Source organism: Rhagoletis pomonella, unplaced genomic scaffold, assembly GCF_013731165.1.
Source record: "Rhagoletis pomonella isolate Grant_MI unplaced genomic scaffold, Rhpom_1.0 Rhpom_scaffold_06416, whole genome shotgun sequence".
Taxonomy (NCBI): domain Eukaryota; kingdom Metazoa; phylum Arthropoda; class Insecta; order Diptera; family Tephritidae; genus Rhagoletis; species Rhagoletis pomonella.
In genome coordinates, this window is record NW_023464948.1 from 1877 (window position 1) to 9650 (window position 7774).

Consider the following 7774-nt stretch of genomic DNA (forward strand, 5'->3'; position numbering starts at 1 on the left):
AGAAACTGAACTGGAGATAGGCAATCATTTCGTGTCCAAGAAAAACCTCGCACTGATGTTGGGAAAAAGATGAACCTTTAAGGTACACTTGGAATATGCTGAAAGTAGGATAGCAGTGACAGAACCTACTTCTTTCTACGCATTCACTTTCTGTGGAAAGAAGCGGCTCAATAGTGCCCTAAGTAAGTTCAACCGTCTACAAATAAAAGAACAAGTCATTGCAGAATGGTAAAATAAATAGAGCAACGCGAACGAAACCAAGTGGATATTTCAATGTATGCGTTTTGAAAAACAGACCTCTATAAGATATTTTCAATCACTATTTTTATTTGTAACTATTATTCTATTTTCCAATAATTATAATCGAATTCTGCATACTGCGCATTCTCCTTCACATATGCCACGATATTTCGGTTATGATTTACATGATACACAATGGCGTCTTTAAAGTACACATTCGGTACTTGGAAGGCAGATTCATGTACAATCACACGTTCAAAAGGATAACCCAGGGGCATATCGCCGTCGTTTCGCGATGGGGTAACGACAAAACATAAAACCACAGCAAAACCATGAGACGTGCCTCTCGGTATATTCATGTGTCTAGAAAAATACTTTTGGTGTAAGTGTAAATCCTTGGGTAACTCCAAACCGTTTTCCAAACGATGATTAATCACATTATACATTTCGGTGAAGGACCAGCGTTTTTGTAAAGGAAACTTTAAAAACTCTGGACGCGTTATAGCATTAAAGCCGACTTTTAGTTGGGCCTCAAATTCATCGAGCATTAGAAAATTTTCGCGATTTTGTGTGAGCGTTATCAGTTCGGCTCGCTCGTTGTATTTGGGCGCAATATAAATAAACGTTGATCGTGGCCTTCACCTCAACGTCTGATTGTATATCTAAGGTGTAGCTGAATGGCTTGTGTGTTAGACGTTGCTGTCGCGCATAAATAGCGCGTGTCTCATTTATTTCTAGTTTTTCGCTCCACAAGTTGCTCACATCAATGTCTATATACTCGAAAAAACGTGCGCATTGGATCCACTTTGGCACCGACCAACGCAACGCCAACCAGGCGCAACTCGTCGGCAGTATATGCGGGAAAGTGCACGATATATCTATTCCACATGCCCAATACTTTATACTTCATGAGCGTGTAGAAAATGGGATCACGCAGCGTTGTCTCGTAATTGAGCAGCACTTGGGGGCCAACTTTACTAAACTGTTCATATTCGACTTGTGCCAGATACATGAATGAGTAGAACCAATAGGTTTGATGCTGCTTGGGCTCCAAAGCATCCCAATGGCTCTTGCACTTGCTGCACAACTTCGAGTAGAAATTTCTGTCGCTTCAATAGCTCATCGGATGAGGCTTTGTCTGATTACATTGAGCTGCAGCTAAGTGCTGTAAAAGAGCAGCAAAGCACAAAAAAGTACCAGCCTCATTTGATTGCTTTGGTATCAGCGTTTTTGAAGAGTCCTAACAAGACTGCTGCTGCGGTGCATCTAATGGGGATTTTATAGTAGAAATCATATCAGTAGACTTAGTGAAATATTATGTATGTAGCCGGTGCTGCCGTGCTTTTTTCGACGATAACCCCGAGGCGCATGAGTCAAGGCCAATGCTGATATTATATAATTAAACAGAAGATGTGATATTATGTTTCAAAACATTAAACATCAAAAATTTACTGATAAGACATTAGTTGGTGCTGCCGGACATAAGCTGCTTGTAAAAAAAAGGCAAAACTTTATATTTCTTTGTTTTAATGTAGTCCGCGATAACTCTAAACAACGATTTCCCTTTTCATAAGTTTCTTTGTTAAGTGGTTATATAATGAACATGAAAGCGAATTGCAATTAATGAAGAACAGGAATTCTTTCCGAAAATGGTAAGTTAAATAACCTTCGCCGTATCTATCAGAATTCCAAATATCAGTGAGGTTTTGGGTAATCTTAAAAACAAAAAGTGGACTCTTTCCAACCTTTTTGAAAAAAAAACTACCTAGTCGATTGGTCAGTTTGTATTAGACGGATAACTGTACTAATACTAGCACATATCCGTTTTTTACGTGCTCGTCTACTTTCAAATTTTCCCGGCGTATCAGTGTACCTCCGGATCCAGTAGAGATTGACTGTACTGTACCGAAGTTATTGTGTAGATCTTCGGAATTGTTGAACGCATATTGAGTTATTAATTTCTGGTCCAAGAGCTTATATAGCAGCTTGACTGTCAACAACGAAAGAGAATTCTGATGAAGCAACTTAGTTCGATTATGCGTAACAGATTCGTTGGCGTATTCATTGCATATACATATCTCAGGCCTAGTGATCCGCCGGTCCTTTTTCCTCTATCTCGAATAAAGTTTATGAAAGAAGACGACAGATCGCATTAAAATGTCCAGCTTATAGGCATCTGTGTAATTAGGGAGATCGGCATGGCTTAGAACGCTGATAAGTTTCCAGTAGGTGCGTTCAAAGTCAACTTCCGTGATATGATAATAGTAACTTCTGTACTTCACCCCCGCACTGTCCAATATGGAAACATATCCTCTGCCAATTGATCGCAGTCTGTTGCATGCTCTAAGCGGTCCTTTTGACATATTTTTCTATAGGCGGAATGACGAGATTTCATATCAACCGCCCCCGAGTTGAGATTTTGTCTAACTACATTTGAATGTACCCTATGTATTACCGGCGGCGGTAGCCCTAAGATTGAGAAAGATTGTTTCAGCCGATTCACCTTTGCGGTAAGTTTGTTGAAAATCGCTGGAATTTTCAAATGAATGGCAATGCGTCATCTCATTAGCTTGAGGAGAACAAAGTAGACTGAAGGGATGAAAATATTTTTGGGTCAATTTCCAGCATTAACTAGGTACCATTATAATCTCCCTACATAAGTTTGATAAGTATTTAGCTTAAGATAAGTCTGGGTTTGTAAATTTTAAAGGAGCCAAGGAGTTGTTTTGAACTATGCAGCTGATTTCGTCGTTTTCGGACTACGTGTTAAGCTCTTTGGTTGAATATTTGGAGATCCTTTTTAAAAAGCATCCATATATCTTTTGAAAAAGTCTCAATATACCTTTTCAAAGAGCATCAACCAACTCATAAATGGCCCATACATAGTCTACGAGATATTTCGCGTATATGCTGCTGCGAAAATACATCAAAAGAGAAAACAGCCTTGCGCACTCATGTCTCGACAAAATTACTTCCCAACCCCCTTTAACTAACTTCCCAAAAGTAATACTAATTTCTTAATGAAATCTATTGCCATGCAACCGAATTAAATGAGCTGAAAACCACAGGAAAAATGTACAAAATTAAAATGAAATTTACAAAAAATTAAAATGTTATTTTTCCCCAGCGAGCAATCAACCCTTTGTGATGCGGCAGTCCTGTTTAGGAATTTCAGTATACAAAAAACTAAAAATCCAACACAAATGCCTTTCACACGCTTGAGAACGGTAGATACAACTTTCGAAAACGAGAATATTTATACGAGTAATATTACATGGAAGAAACGACTTGTTAACAACAATAAGAACAACAGCAAGAGCAAAAGGGTGTACGCAGATTTAACCCTTTGCAACCGATGAGTTTTCGCGCCATCAGTCAAGGAGGGAAAACCTAAAAAAATACGTACATACATACATATATGCAAATTAAAATAAATCTTAAAAGCAATGAGGAGTGCGAAGCCCAAACAAAAAGAATGAATGAGACGAGTTTCTTGGTCGTTGGCAGGATGCTACGGCGATGAGACTGCGCTAGGCTGCGAGAGCTGTTAGACTAGCTGGGCAATGAAGTAGACCCATTAAATTAAATTGCTTAGCATTTTGTAATGCGGCCCATTAGTGTCACAACCCTGACATGGGGTATATATTATTTGCGTACGTTTGTTAGGGGATATTAACACGTTGTTGGACATGTTGTCGCTTACGCTTTGGTATATCTAATGATTAATAAGAGGAAAAGAGTTTCGAAAATGAGGCTGTTGAACAGATGATGGGCCGCTTCTGATGTTGACCGTATTTTGAAAGCTGTGTTTGCGCCCAATGATGCTGGGCATGTATGTTCATACAAATAGCCAGCGCATAGCCGAAAACCGAAAGTGATTACCAGTTAAAAAAAAAATAGGAGGGACGCGCCAAAGGCAAATAAGCGTAGAAAGTGTTATTTATAAGAGTACGCTTCTCAGAAAAAAAATAAGGAAAAATTATTGAGCATCTTAAATGCCAATAAACTACCCTAATGGGACACATATCGGTGATTTATGCATGTCACACATAGCAGCAGGACATGCTCAGGTTTCGATAGAGCGACCACTGGAAAAAAGTAACCTATCGAGCGCTGCTTAAATGTGCAAGAAAACTGCCTGAAATCGCTTCTGCAACACTTCAACGCCTTTGAATGTCTTTCGTATGCAAATTTGTTGAACAAAAGTGTGCAGGAAGTGGCGAATAAAGGACATCTTCTTACATATGCATTAATTGTCGCTCAAGAGATACAAATTCATACACATCTGTACTTACTGCATGTTGCCCCATTAACCAATGAAAAACAAAAAAAAAATCGAGGACGGGAAGTGTGAAAAATATTTTGATTGATGCGTTCACACAAAATCTTCTGCCTTGGTCCAGCCCTGCTCGGCTGCGTTGTCTGCGCGCTTTAATTGCTGCCGTGCACATAGGCACTGAATGCGTATAATTTGAATATTTATGACCAACGGTCATATTGCGCGGAAATTATTACTTTTTATTATCATCAGCTACTGCAGTTTATTTAATGTTAATAATTTTTTGTTTGCCTTTGGAATCTAGAAAAATCTAGGTTAACAACTGTGCTCATTTTTGTGCATTTAAACCGGTTTTTTCATTTGAATTTTTGATTGTGGAATCTTCTGCGTTCTCGGTAAATCGGTTTAATGATGTGAATAAGCCGCGTATTTATGGTTGATTTTATACAAGGAGAAAACAGTTGATTTAGGGCACTGCTTAAATAATTTGAGTTTATATGGCATTTCTACAAGTTATCCAATTTCGGAGAAACCTGCCTTGAACTTGAAAAAATATATATTCAGTAAGCTAGGTTAATCTTTGAGAGTTTCACTTCCAAAATAGGGTCTCCAAAGCGTAAAAGGACACACAAGTAATCAGACAGCAAAACATCCCGAAAATTAAAGACACCCAAACCTAAGGCAACAAACAGTCTTGCGTTGGACACTAAAAAGAGAGTTTTCGAAATCGTCAACAAAGATCTGGTGGTGAAAATTTGCTGGCTTCTAAATGCAATGCCCGATGATGATGAATGTGACTGTTCTCTACCCAATCGAAAAGAAACTAGGTTTTGTTATAGAGGAATAATAACTCTCTTTATCGTTTTAAAATCTTATAGATGGTACTATGCAGAAGTGTGCTGTGGCTTTGCGCAACTATTAAATAAAATTTTTCTAAGACTCGACACCGAAGAGGACCAAAATTTTCGTACACGAAATTGGACAGAAAGTTGCGAGCTCCACGTAAATCCCTCGAAGGCCGAACTACTATTATTCACCACAAAGAAATATATTTATAATTTTAACCTGCCTTTCTTGAATGAACAATCTTTTCTCGTACCTCTTGTGCTAAGTGCACACTTATTTGGTAGTCATTCTTACACCGAAACTAACTGGAACATGAACACAGATCACCGAGTTAAAAATATGTGGGTCTATGCTCTGATCTTATGCTTTGTGTGTACAAGGCGGTGATTCGAATAATTATTGCATACGTTTCGAGAATTTGGTGGAAAACTGTAAAGACGACTACATACAAAAGATTTTAGGGAAGATACAGAGGTCAGCTTGCATTGCGATTACGGAGGCGATCAGATTATGTCCAACGGAAGCGTTGAATATCATTTCGTCATATGCCAACGATTGATATCATTATTCAACGCTGTTCGCATGAGGCGATTTTCCAGGCAATTTTAGAGGCGATTAGTTGAATCAAAAGTTGGCTACACCCCAACTTCATTGGAAGCGATTGGTTGAAAGGCCGTTCACACCAGGCGATTGTTGCTGTCAACTAAAAGTTGCCTGTAAAATCGCCTCATGCGAACACCGTATCATAGAAAATGCTTCACAGAGAGCCCAGAGGATGAGGATACTGTGTCTGTGGAAAGTATTTAACTACGGGCATGGATCTATCCTGTATTCTTTCATCGACTCGAGTATTCGCGAAAAATGTCTACATCTCTCACTCGCTAGATGGCGGACGTACTACATTTCACATCAAACTCTCTTTAGTTTGATTCCCAAATTTCAATAACTAATTTCTTTGATCAATTAAATTAAATTCCAATTTTTAAACAGGTGGCAACCTCCCACAAATATATTTTCACCTATAAGCCTTCTTAAACCTCTTTCTTTTGACAGCCATATTGCAATATTTACTTTATCTTATTAATTTACTTAAACTGCAATTTTCAAACAGGTGGCAAACCCTCTAATTATTTGTTTCCTATATTTTAAGTTAGATCTTTAGCAATAAATCGGTGAAAACTGCATTCAATTCCATGCAGTAGTTTTCGAGTGATGCGCGTACAAACAAACAGACAGGCAGACAAAAATTCTATGAATTGTTGATTTGATGAAACGTAAAGGGGGAGGCAGGAGTTTAGATGTCTGTATTGACAATCAACCGACACTCAAATAAATTTTTACACCACTACCTTACTGCAAACTAAGTAGTTAGAAAATATAATTATCGACTCAACAATTTTACTCTGGGTGACAGGTCACCGGGGAATACCTAGTAATGCGACATCTGACCATTTAGCTATAGAGCGCTCAGAGCAGGTATTCCTTAGTCCACAGAGCAGGTATTCCTTAGTCCACTTTCACGTTCGGCCATGGAAGCCATCTTCGGGTTTCGAGGTGCGGCAGAGCTCATGTTGCGCCCAATCTCAGAGGGTCTTACCAGGTATTGGTTTTAATTGAGCGCATGGTACTGCAGAAAACTTGTATTATAAAGCGGAAAATGAGCATGGAACGCTAAGGACACTTGCCATGACAGGCAATCTAACAAACCTAGATCTCACTACTGGTAGCATATGAAAGTCATCAGCACCTTCAGAACTTTATACTTACCAAGCAGTGTTTAACCGTCTTATTAGAATTGGATTCCCAACATATCGTTCTTTGCTTCAATACCGTCATCATAAACTGTGTAACAATTAGCGATGGGTCTTTTGCGCTTAGTACATAAATGTTCTGTACTTATTGTGTGGTTCTATTAAAAATTCAGAAGCTCAATCCGAATCGAAGAAAACCGTTACTTTGTGAACTCTGTGTCCAAAAATATAAATTAAGAAATTATCACCAAAATTTTCCGAAAAACATCGTTGGTAGCCTATTTGCATGCATCACAAGCTACTAATTGAAATATCGGCAAGCAAATGTCAAAAGTATCGGTTAAAGTGGAGCTTGCGGTAGCAAGAAAAACAAATACAAATAAACATAAAACAACAAATTACAGATCTATTTGCAGTCTTAAGCATATGTCCATTGTTAGAATTATGAAACTGCACGTAAGTTTTTGGAATATAAGTTACAACAACAACAAGTTGACACACTGCAATCATACAGAGGCTGGCACGTTTATGTGGAAAACTGGGAAAATATTACTAATTTCAAAGGCAAAAATAGCGACAGAGTGCTACTTATATGGACTAGCAAAATGTTTTGGGTAATGAAGTTGTTTTTGTTCTTTTAGATGTATGTTTTTTTTTT

The 7774-nt window shown here is 38.3% G+C and overlaps 1 pseudogene; it reads right to left on the minus strand.

Moving 5' to 3' along the window:
* Window positions 1-338: 338 nt before the first annotated feature.
* Window positions 339-1319, minus strand: LOC118755503 (annotated as a pseudogene).
* Between the last annotated feature and the right edge of the window lie 6455 nt (window positions 1320-7774).